We start from the raw sequence: 14,759 nt of genomic DNA on the forward strand, positions 1-14,759 counted from the left end.
TCCCTGCCTCTGCGTGGAACTACTGTCCCGTACTGAAAACATGATTACAGTACGGGACAGTTGTCCTGCAGCGAGGCAGGGACTCCTAGCATCGTACATATCTATGATGCCAGGAGCCCGGCTCTCTGCAGTGTGTTCGGTCCGGGACTTGCGGATGAAATACTTTCCGTCTACTACGGACGTAACATGCTCGTGTGAACCCAGCCTTAGCCTCTGTCATCTACAACCACTTGAAATAAAATCAAGATTTCTTCTTTAAACTTCAGCTTTGTGTGCCGAATACTTATTTTGACTACGATTGGGTTGGGAGCCTATTCGTGCACCTACATCGTCCAGTGCGTTCTGAACTACTACTTATCTGGCACAGACCATCCTGGAGCTGAATATCTCTGAGGCTGCTCTTTCAAAGTTGCTAATGTAGCTCATCTGGGCTCCATAGATCCAACCTTTATATATGACTCCTAGAGAAATGGGTTAGTGAAAGAAAAAGGTATAATTCAGATCCTGGAGGCCATTGAGTATGTCAACCTTTGGACCTTGATTGGCACGTACACCATATTTTCAGAGTAATCCATCAGATGTCTCAAGAAGAACATTTTATGAGGAAAGGACAATGTTGATGAGATTGCAGGTCCGCCTGTTTCTAACTCACATAATTATTACCCAGCATCCAGGTAAATAGTGCATACAAAGTCCAGAAAAATAACCAGGCGACTGTCCAGATAAACATTGGATACAGCGCCCAGAAATGGTGCATTGTGCCCCAATAAATATTTCCTTAAAAGGATTGTCCGAGAAATTAAACTCGTTGCATGGAATGTTTTGAAATGAAAAAACAGCCATTACTCTCCTGTTAAATCCCCTGCGCCCATGATCTGGTGGTCAACCCGATGGGTTGATTGAAGAGACTACCCTACGTGGATAGACAACCGCTACAAAATTCTCACCCAAAAATTAAGATATGGAATAGGTTACCCCCTTCTATGGCAGATCGAATAGCCGTAAATAAAATGATAGTATTACCCCAGTTGTTGTATCCACTGATTAACAGTCCCATGTGGATAGGAGAAAAGACATAGAAAGTTTAATGAGGGAGCTAATTTGGAGAGGAAGGAAACCCAGGGTAAAGTTAAAATACTTGATGGATAGAGGAGAAGAGGGTGGACTGGCAGTACCTGACTTGAGAATATATTTTTTGTCAGGACAGTGGAGAAATATTTTGAGTGGGAAACAATCTCCATTTATACAAAATATTACTAAGTCTAGTAGGGGCCATCTTCAGAATATACTTGAGGTAATGGAGTCCGGGCAATTGAGAAATTGTAAGGAGTGTCCAACAATATATATGATGCATGAAATTGGGGTTAAATTAAGAAAAATGTTTCATTTAAATGGAGCATTGAGCTTCACTACATTAATTGGCAACTTTAATATATTAGAGGTTAATAAAATAACTGATAACTGGAGTGGATGGTCCAAATATGGACTCAGGTTGGTTAGACATTTTATTTTTTTTCTCTGTGGGAGCTGGAGGCCTTGGTACTGGAAGAAAATATAGATATAGATGGTGTTGCTGAAACATGGCTGGACTCTTCACATGACTGGGCTGTAAATCTACAGGGTTTTACACTTTTTCGGAAAGACAGGATAAATAGGAAAGGCGGTGGTGTATGTCTGTATGTGATAAGTGATATGAAGGCGAGCGTGAAAGAGACAATAGTGGGTGAATACTGTGAGGAGGTTGAAACCTTGTGGGTGGAACTAGAAAGGGAGGTAAACACTGAAAAAATTACTTTTGGTGTAATCTATAGACTCCCCAATATAACTGAGGAGGTGGAAGATCAGCTATATAAACAGATGGAGCGGGCTGCACAGGCGGGTACTGTAGTGATAATGGGAGATTTTAATTTCCGGGATATTAATTGGTGTCATGGTTCGGCTTCAACTGCAAAGGGGAGACATTTCCTCAACCTGTTGCAGGAAAATTTTATGGGCCAGTTTGTGGAAGACCCGACTAGAGATGAAGCTCTGTTGGATCTGGTCATTTCTAATAATGCAGATCTTGTTGGGAATGTCAATGTTCGTGAAAACCTCGGTAACAGTGATCACAATATAGTTACATTTTACCTATACTGTAAAAAACAAACGCAGGCTGGGAGGGCAAAAACATTTAATATTAAGAAAGCCAATTTCCCCAGGATGAGGGCTGCAATTCAGGATATAGACTGGGAAGAACTAATGTCAAATAATGGAACAAATGATAAATGGGAGATTTTCAAATCTACTTTGAGTTATTATAGTGCAAAATGTATTCCTACAGGTAATAAGTATAAACGACTCAAATTAAACCCCACATGGCTTACACATTCTGTGAAAGGGGCAATACATGACAAAAAAAGGGAATTTAAAAAATACAAATCTGAGGGTACATCTGTAGCTTTTGTAAAATATAAAGAGCTTAATAAAATCTGTAAAAATGTAATAAAATTAGCAAAAATACAAAATGAAAGGCAGGTGGCCAAGGATAGTAAAACAAATCCCAAAAAATTCTTCAAGCATATAAATGCAAAAAAGCCAAGGTCTGAACATGTAGGACCCCTAGATAATGGTAATGGGGAGTTGATCACAGGGGATCATGAGAAGGCAGTGTTACTAAATGGGTTCTTTAGCTCTGTATATACAACAGAAGAAAGAGCAGCTGATGTAGCCGCAGCCAGTGCTGTTAATATATCAGTTGATATACTGAATTGGATGAATGTAGATATGGTCCAAGCTAAATTAAATAAAATAAATGTGCACAAGGCCCCGGGACCAGATGGGTTACACCCTAGAGTTCTTAAGGAGCTTAGTTCAGTTATTTCTGTCCCCCTTTTCATAATATTCAGAGAATCTCTAGTGACTGGTATAGTGCCAAGGGACTGGCGCAGGGCAAATGTGGTGCCTATTTTCAAAAAGGGCTCTAGGTCTTCGCCGGGTAATTATAGACCAGTAAGCTTAACATCCATCGTGGGGAAAATGTTTGAGGGGCTATTGAGGGACTATATACAGGATTATGTGACAATAAATAGCATTATAAGTGACAGCCAGCACGGTTTTACTAAGGACAGAAGTTGTCAAACTAACCTAATCTGTTTATATGAAGAGGTGAGCAGAAGTCTAGACAGAGGGGCCGCTGTGGATTTAGTGTTTTTGGACTTTGCAAAGGCATTTGACACTGTCCCCCATAGACGCCTAATGGGTAAATTAAGGACTATAGGTTTAGAAAATATAGTTTGTAATTGGATTGAGAATTGGCTCAAGGACCGTATCCAGAGAGTTGTGGTCAATGATTCCTACTCTGAATGGTCCCCGGTAATAAGTGGTGTACCCCAGGGTTCAGTGCTGGGACCACTATTATTCAACTTATTTATTAATGATATAGAGGATGGGATTAATAGCACTATTTCTATTTTTGCAGATGACACCAAGCTATGCAATATAGTTCAGACTATGGAAGATGTTCATGAATTACAGGCAGATTTAAACAAACTAAGTGTTTGGGCGTCCACTTGGCAAATGAAGTTTAATGTAGATAAATGTAAAGTTATGCATCTGGGTACCAACAACCTGCATGCATCATATGTCCTAGGGGGCGCTACACTGGCGGATTCACTTGTTGAGAAGGATCTGGGTGTACTTGTAAATCATAAACTCAATAACAGCATGCAGTGTCAATCAGCTGCTTCAAAGGCCAGCAGGATATTGTCGTGTATTAAAAGAGGCATGGACTCGCGGGACAGGGATGTAATATTACCACTTTACAAAGCATTAGTGAGGCCTCATCTAGAATATGCAGTTCAGTTCTGGGCTCCAGTTCATAGAAAGGATGCCCTGGAGTTGGAAAAAATACAAAGAAGAGCAACGAAGCTAATTAGGGGCTGTTAGGGATCTGCCAGGTACTTCATCTAGGTATACTCCTGGGATTAATCAATCCACACCTGAGGCCAGACCTGTTCGACTGACACCATCTCCCACCAACCAGGTTGGCAGGCTCAGGAGTGGGAGAGCCTATCGCGGCCTGGTCTGTCGGAGTTAGCTCCGCCCCCTGTCCTTTATTACCTGCCCTGTTCTCTCCCTCAGTGCTTGTAATTCTTTTGGATTCCTGGCCCCACTGCTGCTTGCTCCAGCCTGCTTCTGCCGTGCTTCTGCCTTGCTGCAGTTCTGCTTGACCTGCTTGCTTTGCCCCTGGCTTGCTTCTGTCTCCTTGCCCGCTTGGGTGTACTCACTTCGTCCTGGTCCTGACTGTCCGTTCGCCGCTCCGTTTCCTCGTGGCGTTCCGTGGCTACTGCCCCTTCCCTTGCATGTTCCCTGTTTGTTTTCCTGTGCACTTAGACAGCGTAGGGACCGCCGCCCAGTTGTACCTCGTCGCCTAGGGCGGGTCGTTGCAAGTAGGCAGGGACAGGGCGGTGGGTAGATTAGGGCTCACTTTCCCTTCACCTCCTTCCTGCCATTACAGGGGCATGGAGAATTTAAGTTATGAGGAAAGATTGAAAGAATTAAACCTATTTAGCCTTGAAAAAAGACGACTAAGGGGGGACATGATTAACTTATATAAATATATTAATGGCACATACAAAAAATATGGTGATATCCTGTTCCTTGTAAAACCCGCTCAAAAAACAAGGGGGCACTCCCTCCGTCTGGAGAAAAAAAGGTTCAAGCTGCAGAGGCGACAAGTCTTCTTTACTGTGAGAACGGTGAATCTATGGAATAGCCTACCGCAGGAGCTGGTCACAGCAGGGACAGTAGACACCGCAGGAGCCGTCACAGCAGGGACAGTAGACACCGCAGGAGCCGTCACAGCAGGGACAGTAGATGGCTTTAAAAAAGGGTTAGATAATTTCCTAGAACAAAAAAATATTAGCTCCTATGTGTAGAAATTTTTCCTTCCCTTTTCCCTTCCCTTGGTTGAACTTGATGGACATGTGTCTTTTTTCAGCCGTACTAACTATGTAACTATGTAACTATGTAACTATGTAACTATACATCTTCTTTGAAAAAATGTAGATTTTCATTTTCAGGGCCTACTTCCAATAATTTCTGCAAAAAACCTGTGGGGTCAAAACGCTCATTATACCCCTAGATAATTTCCTCAATGGGTGTAGTTTCCAAAATGGGGTCACTTGCGGGGGATTTCCACTGCTTTGTCCCCTCAGGGGCTTTGTAAATGTTACATGGCCTCCGCAAACCATTCCTGCTAAATGTGAATTCCAAAAGCCAAATGGTGCTCCATCCCTTTTAAGCTCTGCCGTGTGTCCAAACAGACGTTTATTACCACATGTGGGGTACCATTTTACTCGGAAGAAATTGTTTTACAAATTTTGTGGTGCTTTTTCTCCTTTAGTCCTTGTGGAAATGAGAAAAAAATAGCTAAACCTACATTTTCTTTGAAAAAATGTAGATTTTAATTTTCACGGCCTGCTTCCAATAATTTCTGTAAAAAACCTGTGCGGTCAAAATGGTCACTATACCCCTAGATAATTTCCTTGAGGTTTGTAGTTTCCCAAATGGGATCACTTTTGGGGGATTTTGACTGTTTTAGCACCGCAAGAGCCCTTCAAACCTGACATGGTGCCTAAAATATATTCGAATAAAAATAAGGCCCCAAAATCCACTAGGTGCTCCTTTGCTTCTGAGGCCGGTGCTTCAGTCCAGTAGCAGCTACGGCCACATGTGGGATATTTCCTAAAACTGCAGAATCTGGGCAATAAATATTGAGTTGCATTTCTATGGTAAAACCTTCTGTGTTATAAAGAAAATTGCATTAAAAATTAATTTCTGCAAAAAAATATGAAATTTGTACATTTCACCCCTACTTTACTTTAATTCCTGTGAAAAGTTTAAAGGGTTAACAAATTTTCTAAATGCTGTTTTGAATACTTTGAGGGGTGAAAGTTTTCAAAATGTTGTGACTTTTTTTGGGTTTCTAATATATAAGGCTCTCAAAACCACTTCACAACTGAACTGGCCCCTGTAAAAATAGCTTTTTGAAATTTTCTTTCAAATGTGAGAAATTGCTGCTAAAGTTGAAAGCCTTGTAACGTCCTAGAAAAATAAAAGGATGTTCAAAAAACGATGCCAATCTAAAGTAGACATATGGGGGATGTTAGTTATCAACAATTGTGTGTGGTATAACTGCCTGTCTTACAAGCAGATACATTTAAGTTGAGAAAAATGCAAATGTTTGCAATTTTTCGCTAAATTTTGGTATATTTCACAATTAAATACTGAACATATCGAGCAAATTTTGCCAGTAACATAAAGTCCAATGTGTCACGAGAAAACAATTTCAGAATCGCTTGGATAGCTAAAACCATTCCGACGTTATTACCACATAAAGTGACACATGTCAGATTTGAAAAATGAGGCTCTGTCAGGAAGGTCAAAAGTGGCTAAAGAGGGAAGGGGTTAAGATATTGTATTACGGTCTGTAGCCTTTGGGGGGAATATATTAACCTTTCTACAACAGTTTACTAGCGTAGAAAATTCACAAAATGCACAAATGTCAACATTTTTGGGGGGAAAAAATGGGCGGGGCTTAGCAGAAATGGCCAACAATTTTACTATAATTTACGCCAGTAACTGATGTAAATTATAGCAGAAATCTATATGTAGAGAAGAGGAGAGATTGATCCAGCACTAGTATAGGTTTAAAAGGGAAAAACACGTCCCATGTTTATTGTAGAAATGATTAAAATTGGAAGGGAGACGCAGTCCCAAGGCAAAGAGTAGGAGAAGTGTGGGTGAGTGCCCAAGCCACAAGCTTGGGCACTCACCCACACTTCTCCTACTTTTTGCCTTGGGACTGCGTCTCCCTTCCAATTTTAATCATTTCTACAATAAACATGGGACGTGTTTTTCCCTTTTAAACCTATACTAGCGCTGGATCAATCTCTCCTCTTCTCTACTACTACATACCGCGGGCCGTCGCGGGGATCCGACTGACGCTATCTGAAGACGCAGACCGGTGAGCTGGAGGTTTCTCTTTGTTCCTATACTACAATAATCTATATGTATAGTGCGGCCCAGATTTATCTCTGGGGGCGTAACAAGGCAAAAGTCCGTGCCAGACCCATACCTCCCCCCAATCAGACTGTTTGCCCCCCCAATCAGACAATAAAATACATTTTAAAAATGTACTTACCTCACCGCTCCGATTCTCCCTCCCGGATTCCCTCAGGCTGTTACAGCAGGCCGAAGCACGTAGAAAGTACTGATAACAGGCCGCGTTGCAGCTAAAAGATGCGACACATTTATTAAACTGTTTAATAGGACTGGTGTATGAAACGGCAGTATTAAAGGGAATGTGTCACTAGAATTTTTTTTTTTTTTTTTCAGTTAAACAGTTAGTATATAAGTGATTACACATTGTTTTAATTTTTTTTAATTTTTTCACAAGTCAGGAAATATTATAAATTAGATTCTAATTTATAACATTTCCATGTGCTGGTCACTAGAGGGAGCAAAATTGCAGCATTGGCATGTGGTAAAGCAACCTCATTGCCTTATGCTGCAAATTTGGAGTAGACACACTCGCTTTAGTGCCCTCACAGAATCCCCCCTCCTTTATCCTGGCTAGTGCCAGGAGAAAGGAGGGGGTTGAATGTTCAAACTTCCTACACTGTGTGCCGCCATTTTCTGAGCTAATGCACAGTGTAGAAGGAATAGATACAGTGCTCAGCAGACAGTATAACACTAAGGCTGGGTTCACACGACCTATTTTCAGGCGTAAACGATGCGTATTATGCCTCGTTTTACGCCTGAAAATAGGGCTACAATACGTCGGCAAACATCTGCCCATTCATTTGAATGGGTTTGCCGACGTACTGTGCAGACGACCTGTCATTTACGCGTCATCGTTTGACAGCTGTCAAACGACGACGCGTAAATTGACTGCCTCGGCAAAGAAGTGCAGGACACTTCTTTGCCATGTAATTTGAGCCGTTCTTCATTGAACTCACAGACGCCTCGTATATTACGAGGAGGAGCATTTACGGCTGAAACGACGCAGTTGTTTTCTTCTGAAAACAGGCTGTCATTTCAGCCGTAAATTACAGCTAGTGTGTGAACATACCCTAACAAACACACACATCACATACACAAACATAATTTACCTGCTCCTGCCGCCGCTGCCGCCTCCGCCCTGCCGCTCCTAGTCCTTGCATCTGCGCTGCCTTAAACATATGGCCGGAAGCCGCGACCGGAAGTCGTCATCTTACTATCCGACTGTGGCTTCCGGTCCACATGAAAATGGAGCTGGATGTCGCTCTACCAAAGACCTTCCTTTTGGTCTGTGTGGGAGCGGCGTTTGCGCCGTTCCCACACAGATGGTGTATGCTATAGTGAATGGAACGGCACCCGTTCGCATTCTCTATGGGGATGTATGTGCCGTATTCCATCTCTGTATGTGTCGTTAATGGACAGATACAGAGTTGAAAAAAAATGGCAGCCCCCATAGAGAAGTAAAAGAAAGAAAAAAGTAAAAAGTACAACACAAAAGACAAATAAATACAATTTATTTTAATGACATACTAAAAGCAATATTATATATATAAAAAAAAATAAAAATTCATGACACCTTCCCTTTAAAGGGGTTTTCCACGTTCTGACAACTGATGACCTATCCACTGGATAGGTCATCAGTATATGATCGGCGAGTGTCCGACACCTGGACCCCGCACCGATCCGCCACTCCAGCTGCCTCCGGGCACCGGACAAAACTGCCGGAAGCAGATGGCTCCGGTCAAAGAATAGAGGCCGAGCTGCAGTTCTGCCGAACGGCCGCTATGCAGTGATCTGAGCCATCTGCTTCCGGCAGTGTTGTCCATTCCCCGGAGGCAGCTGGACTGGCAGACCGGTGCGGGGTCTGGTGTAGTAACGATTGTTTTCCCCCATACATTAACGATGATTGCTCCTTGTGATACGCTGTATCGTCGATTGGAGCTGGTTTTCATGGTCAGTATCGGGACGTCTAAAAGGACCTTTATTTCCTCAGACACCACCATAACTAGGCATTGGAACCAACCCTTCCACCTTAGCGGGTAAAGATTAACCCCTTAGTGACCAGCCCATTTTAGGCCTTAATGACCAAGCTATTTTATTCGTTTTTCTATAGTCGCATTCAAAGAGCTATAACTTTTTTATTTTTTCGTCTACATAGCTGTATGTGGACTTGTTTTTTGCGGGATTAGTTGTGCTTTTTAATAGCACCATTTTAGGGTACATATAATTTTTATATTAACTTTTATTAACCTTTTTGGGGGGGATTATAACAAAAACCTGAAATTCTGCCATTGTTCTATGCGTTTTTAAATTGACGCCGTTCACTATGCGACGTAAATAACATGTTACCTTTATTCTATGGGTCGGTACGATTACGGCGATACCACATATGTAGAGGTTTTTTATGTTTTACGACTTTTGCACAATAAAAACACATTTGAACTAAAATTATTTGTTTTTGCATCATCGCTTTGCAAGAGCCGTAATTTTTTTATTTTTCCATCAATGTAGTGATTTTTTGGGCTTGTTTTCTGCGGGACGAGACATAGTTTTCAATGGTACTGTTTTGGGGTGCATGGGACTTATTGATTCATTTTTATTATGACTTTTTTGAGGGGCAATGGAAAAAAATTGCAATTTCGCCATGGTTTTTTGCGTTTTTTTTTTACGGTGTTCACCTTGCGGTTTAAATGACTTATTAACTTTATTAATGGAGTCATTACGGTCGCGGTGATACCACATATGTGTACTTTTTTTTTTTTTTTTTACACTTTTACTAAATAAAACCACTTTTTATGGAAAAAAATGATTTTATTTATTTTTTTACTGTACTTTTTATTAATAATCTTTATTTCACTTTGATGACTTATTTTATTAGTCCCACTAGGGGACTTTACTGTGCGATATTCAGATCGCTGCTATAATGCTCTGGTATACTTCGTATACCAGAGCATTATTGCCTGTCAGTGTAAATCTGACAGGCAATCTGTTAGGACGTGCCTCCGTCCTGGGGGCTTTTATCAAGCCCCCGGCTGACATGACACCCCATCGGAGACCCGTGATTCAATTTGCGGGCCACCGATGCGACCAGAGGGAGCTCACTCCCTTTGTAAACAAAGTTAAATGCCGCGGTCGCTATTGACGGCAGCATTTAACGGGTTAAACGGCCGCGATTGAAGTAAACTTCGATCGCGGGCGTTGGAGCAGGAGCTCAGCTGTCATCAGACAGCTGAGCCCCGGCTCCAGCCTGCACGGGAGACCCGTGCAGGACTTAGACTAGGCTGACGTGAAAAGGTGTCAGCCTAGCCTAAAGCCCATTAGTGACTCACGTGAAAAGGTGTATTGGTGGTCACTAAGGGGTTAACCATCTAAAAGGTTCATATATACACATAAGGGCTAAAGGTGAAAACACAGAGGTGCTCACCATATATCCAGCGTATAACTGTGTCCTCCAAATCTTACGGAGCAGGAGTTGTTCTAGATTCCTGTTTATGTCCCAGACACGTTCATACCATTTTAGACAATGAATTGACATATCGCAAACTTGTGGCGAAACCAAGCACCGCATGTAAAGAATCTTTAAAAAATCTGCTAGAAGAAGGAATTGGATTAGGAGTATTAGCCAACAAACAGGCAGAATACTTACTGATAGAATTCCCTATTGTTCCCATAATTCATGGGATGCCAAAAATCCATAACTTTGCATGGTCTTGAAACTTGGGTTATCTGTGACGTAGTTGGCTAGTACCCCTGCAAACAGGCCTGCCATCATGGTAGTACCGCTGGTACTACTGTCAGGGGCCTGGCCAAATAGTAAAATAAAGTGGGCAGCCGCCGCTCATCAAGGTTATGATTAGTGGTAATTGGTTTGTAGAAAGGAATGGGACCCATGCAGGGGCCAGAAGCAGCGGCCAGCTCTGCAACTTGGTGAGTGACTCTGTTTTAAAGCAGTAGATTCAGTTTAATTATTTTTTTATGTTGCCCCTTCTCTCCCACCTTCCCACTGGTGTCCCTCCCCTTCCCCTCCCCAGACCCCGGTCAAGCGTCATATCCACTCTGGCCCAACTCCCGCCTCGGCCACCTTCCGTTCTCTTAGCCTACTCCTCCGCCCGCTCACAGAGTCAATGGCACTTTGCGTCCTGCTCCCATCCCACGACTTTCCGTTGCCACCTTCCAAATCCCCTAATAATGGGGGACCCAGATGTATTTCCTCAAATGGAATTCCACTGACTGTATGAGACCCAGACATTTCTGATGGCGGGCCTGCCTGCATAACACATATTCCGGCAATCAAGGCAATGGAATTCCATTTGAGGAAATACACCAGGTATTCCAAATGTCTACAATAATTTATTTTAATGTCAGTGGAGTATCTGCGCTCACATAATTACTTGTGCCTTGATAGTTTTATTTTATTGCAGATAGAAGACGCCCTGATGGGGTCAAAATCTCCCTCTCCATGGACAATTTGTTTATAACCTGGTGGGAGAACAACATTTTTTCAGACGCTACATCGACAATCTTTTTTTTGTTTAGGGGTCGTGATGTGGTGTCTGTACCACCATTTATGGAATACAATAAAACCAATACATTTAATTTAGAATGTTACAGGCTCGGCATCCATGGATTCTGTTACCTTCTTCGAGATTACGTTACAGGGGAATTGTAATACAGAAAAGGAAACATTTTGTGAACCCTCTTCGGGCACTACCATCCTTAATGCTAGGAGCTGTCACCCAGCTCACACCATCTAGGCAATACCTACAGGGGACCTTATAAGAAGTAGGGTAGCCTGCTCAAATGACAAGACATTTCACAACCAATGTATAAATATTGACCGTGGATTACATCTTACAGGGTATTAACAATGGATGTTAAGAAGGGCATCAAAACAAAGGACACAAGAATCCATCTTGTTTAATAATACTGAACCACGAGAGACCAATTACCGGTTTCTTCAACGGCATAGAGCCAAAAGTTTGGAGAAATATCAAAAAATTATTCAGATAAAACGAACCCATGTTAAATCCGGATCCAGTCCTGACACAAATTGTGGGTAAAGGCAGCCCTTGGGTCACCTAGAGGATGAGATCTCTTAGTTACATGTTGTCACAAGTCTTTTCTACAGTGTCGCTAACAACAAAACTTGACTTTCCCAAAATACGATATTGATGCGTTTATAAAAATTGTACTAAGAATCATGTAATTTATGCCATTAAATGCAAACAATGTGATCGCGTGTATGTACGGATGTAGCCATCTTTATCTTGACTCGGATAACTTGCTGCAGCGTGATATCACACAACAAAAGTCGTTAAAAAGTCATTGAAAAAACACTGCCTCTGTGTATTTAAAGAGGCTGTGTCACCACATTATAAGTGCCCTATCTTCTACATAATGTGATCGGCGCTGTAATGTAGATAACAGTGGTCCTAGTAATAAAGAGGCTCTGTCACCACATTATAAGTGCCCTATCTTCTACATAATGTGATCGGCGCTGTAATGTAGACAACAGTGGTCCTAGTAATAAAGAGGCTCTGTCACCACATTATAAGTGCTCTATCTTCTACATAATGTGATCAGCGCTGTAATGTGGATAACAGTGGTCCTAGTAATAAAGAGGCTCTGTCACCACATTATAAGTGCTCTATCTTCTACATAATGTGATCAGCGCTGTAATGTGGATAACAGTGGTCCTAGTAATAAAGAGGCTCTGTCACCACATTATAAGTGGCCTATCTTGTACATGATGTGATCGGCGCTGTAATGTGGATAACAGTGATCCTAGTAATAAAGAGGCTCTGTCACCACATTATAAGTGGCCTATCTTCCACATGATGTGATCGGCGCTGTAATGTGTATTACAGCAGTGTTTTTTTTATTTAGAAAAATGATCATTTTTGACGGAGTTATGACCTATTTTAGCTTTATGCTAATGACTTTCTCAATGGACAACTGGGCGTGTTTTACTATATGGCCAAGTGGGCATTATAAAGAGAAGTGTATAACGCTGACCAATCAGCGCCCAATCCGCGTCATACACTTCTCTCCATTCATTTACACTGCAGATATCTATATCGCTATTTGCAGTCACATAAACACACTATAACGCTACTCATGTGTCATGACAATGAATATACATTACCTCCAGCCAGGACGTGACGTGTATTCATTCTCCTGACCATTTCTGTAGCGTCTCTGTGATTTACAGCATAGCAGGGGTAGTCTCGCGAGATTACGCTGTGCTGTGCTGTAAATCACAGAGACGTGCAGAGAAGTGGTCAGGAGAATGAATACACATCACGTCCTGGCTGGAGGTAATGTATATTCATGGTCATGACACATGAGTAGCGTTATAGTGTGTTTATGTGACTGCACATAGCGATATAGATATATCGCTATCTGCAGAGTAAATTAATGGGGAGAAGTGTATGACGCTGATTTGTCACTGATTGGTCAGCGTCATACACTCCTCTGTACAACGCCCACTTGGTCATATAGTAAAACACGCCCAGTTGTCCATTGAGAAAGTCATTAGCATAAAGCTAAATAAGGTCATAACTCTGTCAAAAATGATCGTTTTTCTAAATAAAAAAACACTGCTGTAATCTACATTACAGCGCCGATCACATCATGTACAATATAGGGCACTTATAATGTGGTGACAGAGCCTCTTTATTACTAGGACCACTGTTATCTACATTACAGCGCCGATAACATCATGTACAATATAGGCCGCTTATAATGTGGTGACAGAGCCTCTTTATTACTAGGACCACTGTTATCTACATTAGAGCGCCGATCACATCATGTACAATATAGGGCACTTATAATGTGGTGACAGAGCCTCTTTATTACTAGGACCACTGTTATCTACATTACAGCGCCGATCACATCATGTACAATATAGGCCGCTTATAATGTGGTGACAGAGCCTCTTTATTACTAGGACCACTGTTATCTACATTACAGTGCCGATCACATCATGTACAATATAGGGCACTTATAATGTGGTGACAGAGCCTCTTTATTACTAGGACCACTGTTATCTACATTACAGCGCCGATCACATCATGTACAATATAGGCCGCTTATAATGTGGTGACAGAGCCTCTTTATTACTAGGACCACTGTTATCTACATTACAGCGCCGATCACATCATGTACAATATAGGGCACTTATAATGTGGTGACAGAGCCTCTTTATTACTAGGACCACTGTTATCTACATTACAGCGCCGATCACATCACGTACAATATAGGCCACTTATAATGTGGTGACAGAGCCTGTTTAATGCGTTGAAAGTCAAGATAAAGCCGGCTACATCTGTAGTGCGCACGATTAGAAACTTCAAAACGCGCATTGTAGAACACATTTCAGATACAAAAACAAAAAAAACACTAATGCCTCCCGGTGCAGAAAAACACTTCTTAGAAACACATAATGGTAATTTTTAAAGCTTATGGGGAAATGTATTAACCTTTCTACGCCAGTTTTCTAAAAGGGGGCTTCCCAAAAGTGGGGGGGGTGACAGCACCCCAACAAATTTATAATAATTTACACCTGGCGTAAACTATAGTGGAAATCTCCGCCTGCTAATAATTGTCAAAAATGTCACTATGTGGAGCGTAGCAAGGTAGAGGCCCATGCCAGGCTCCTCTCCGTCCCCTCTATCGGACAATTAAATAAAAAATGAATGCTCACCTCACCACTCCTC

Source organism: Rhinoderma darwinii (assembly GCF_050947455.1).
Source record: "Rhinoderma darwinii isolate aRhiDar2 chromosome 11 unlocalized genomic scaffold, aRhiDar2.hap1 SUPER_11_unloc_14, whole genome shotgun sequence".
NCBI classification, from domain to species: domain Eukaryota; kingdom Metazoa; phylum Chordata; class Amphibia; order Anura; family Rhinodermatidae; genus Rhinoderma; species Rhinoderma darwinii.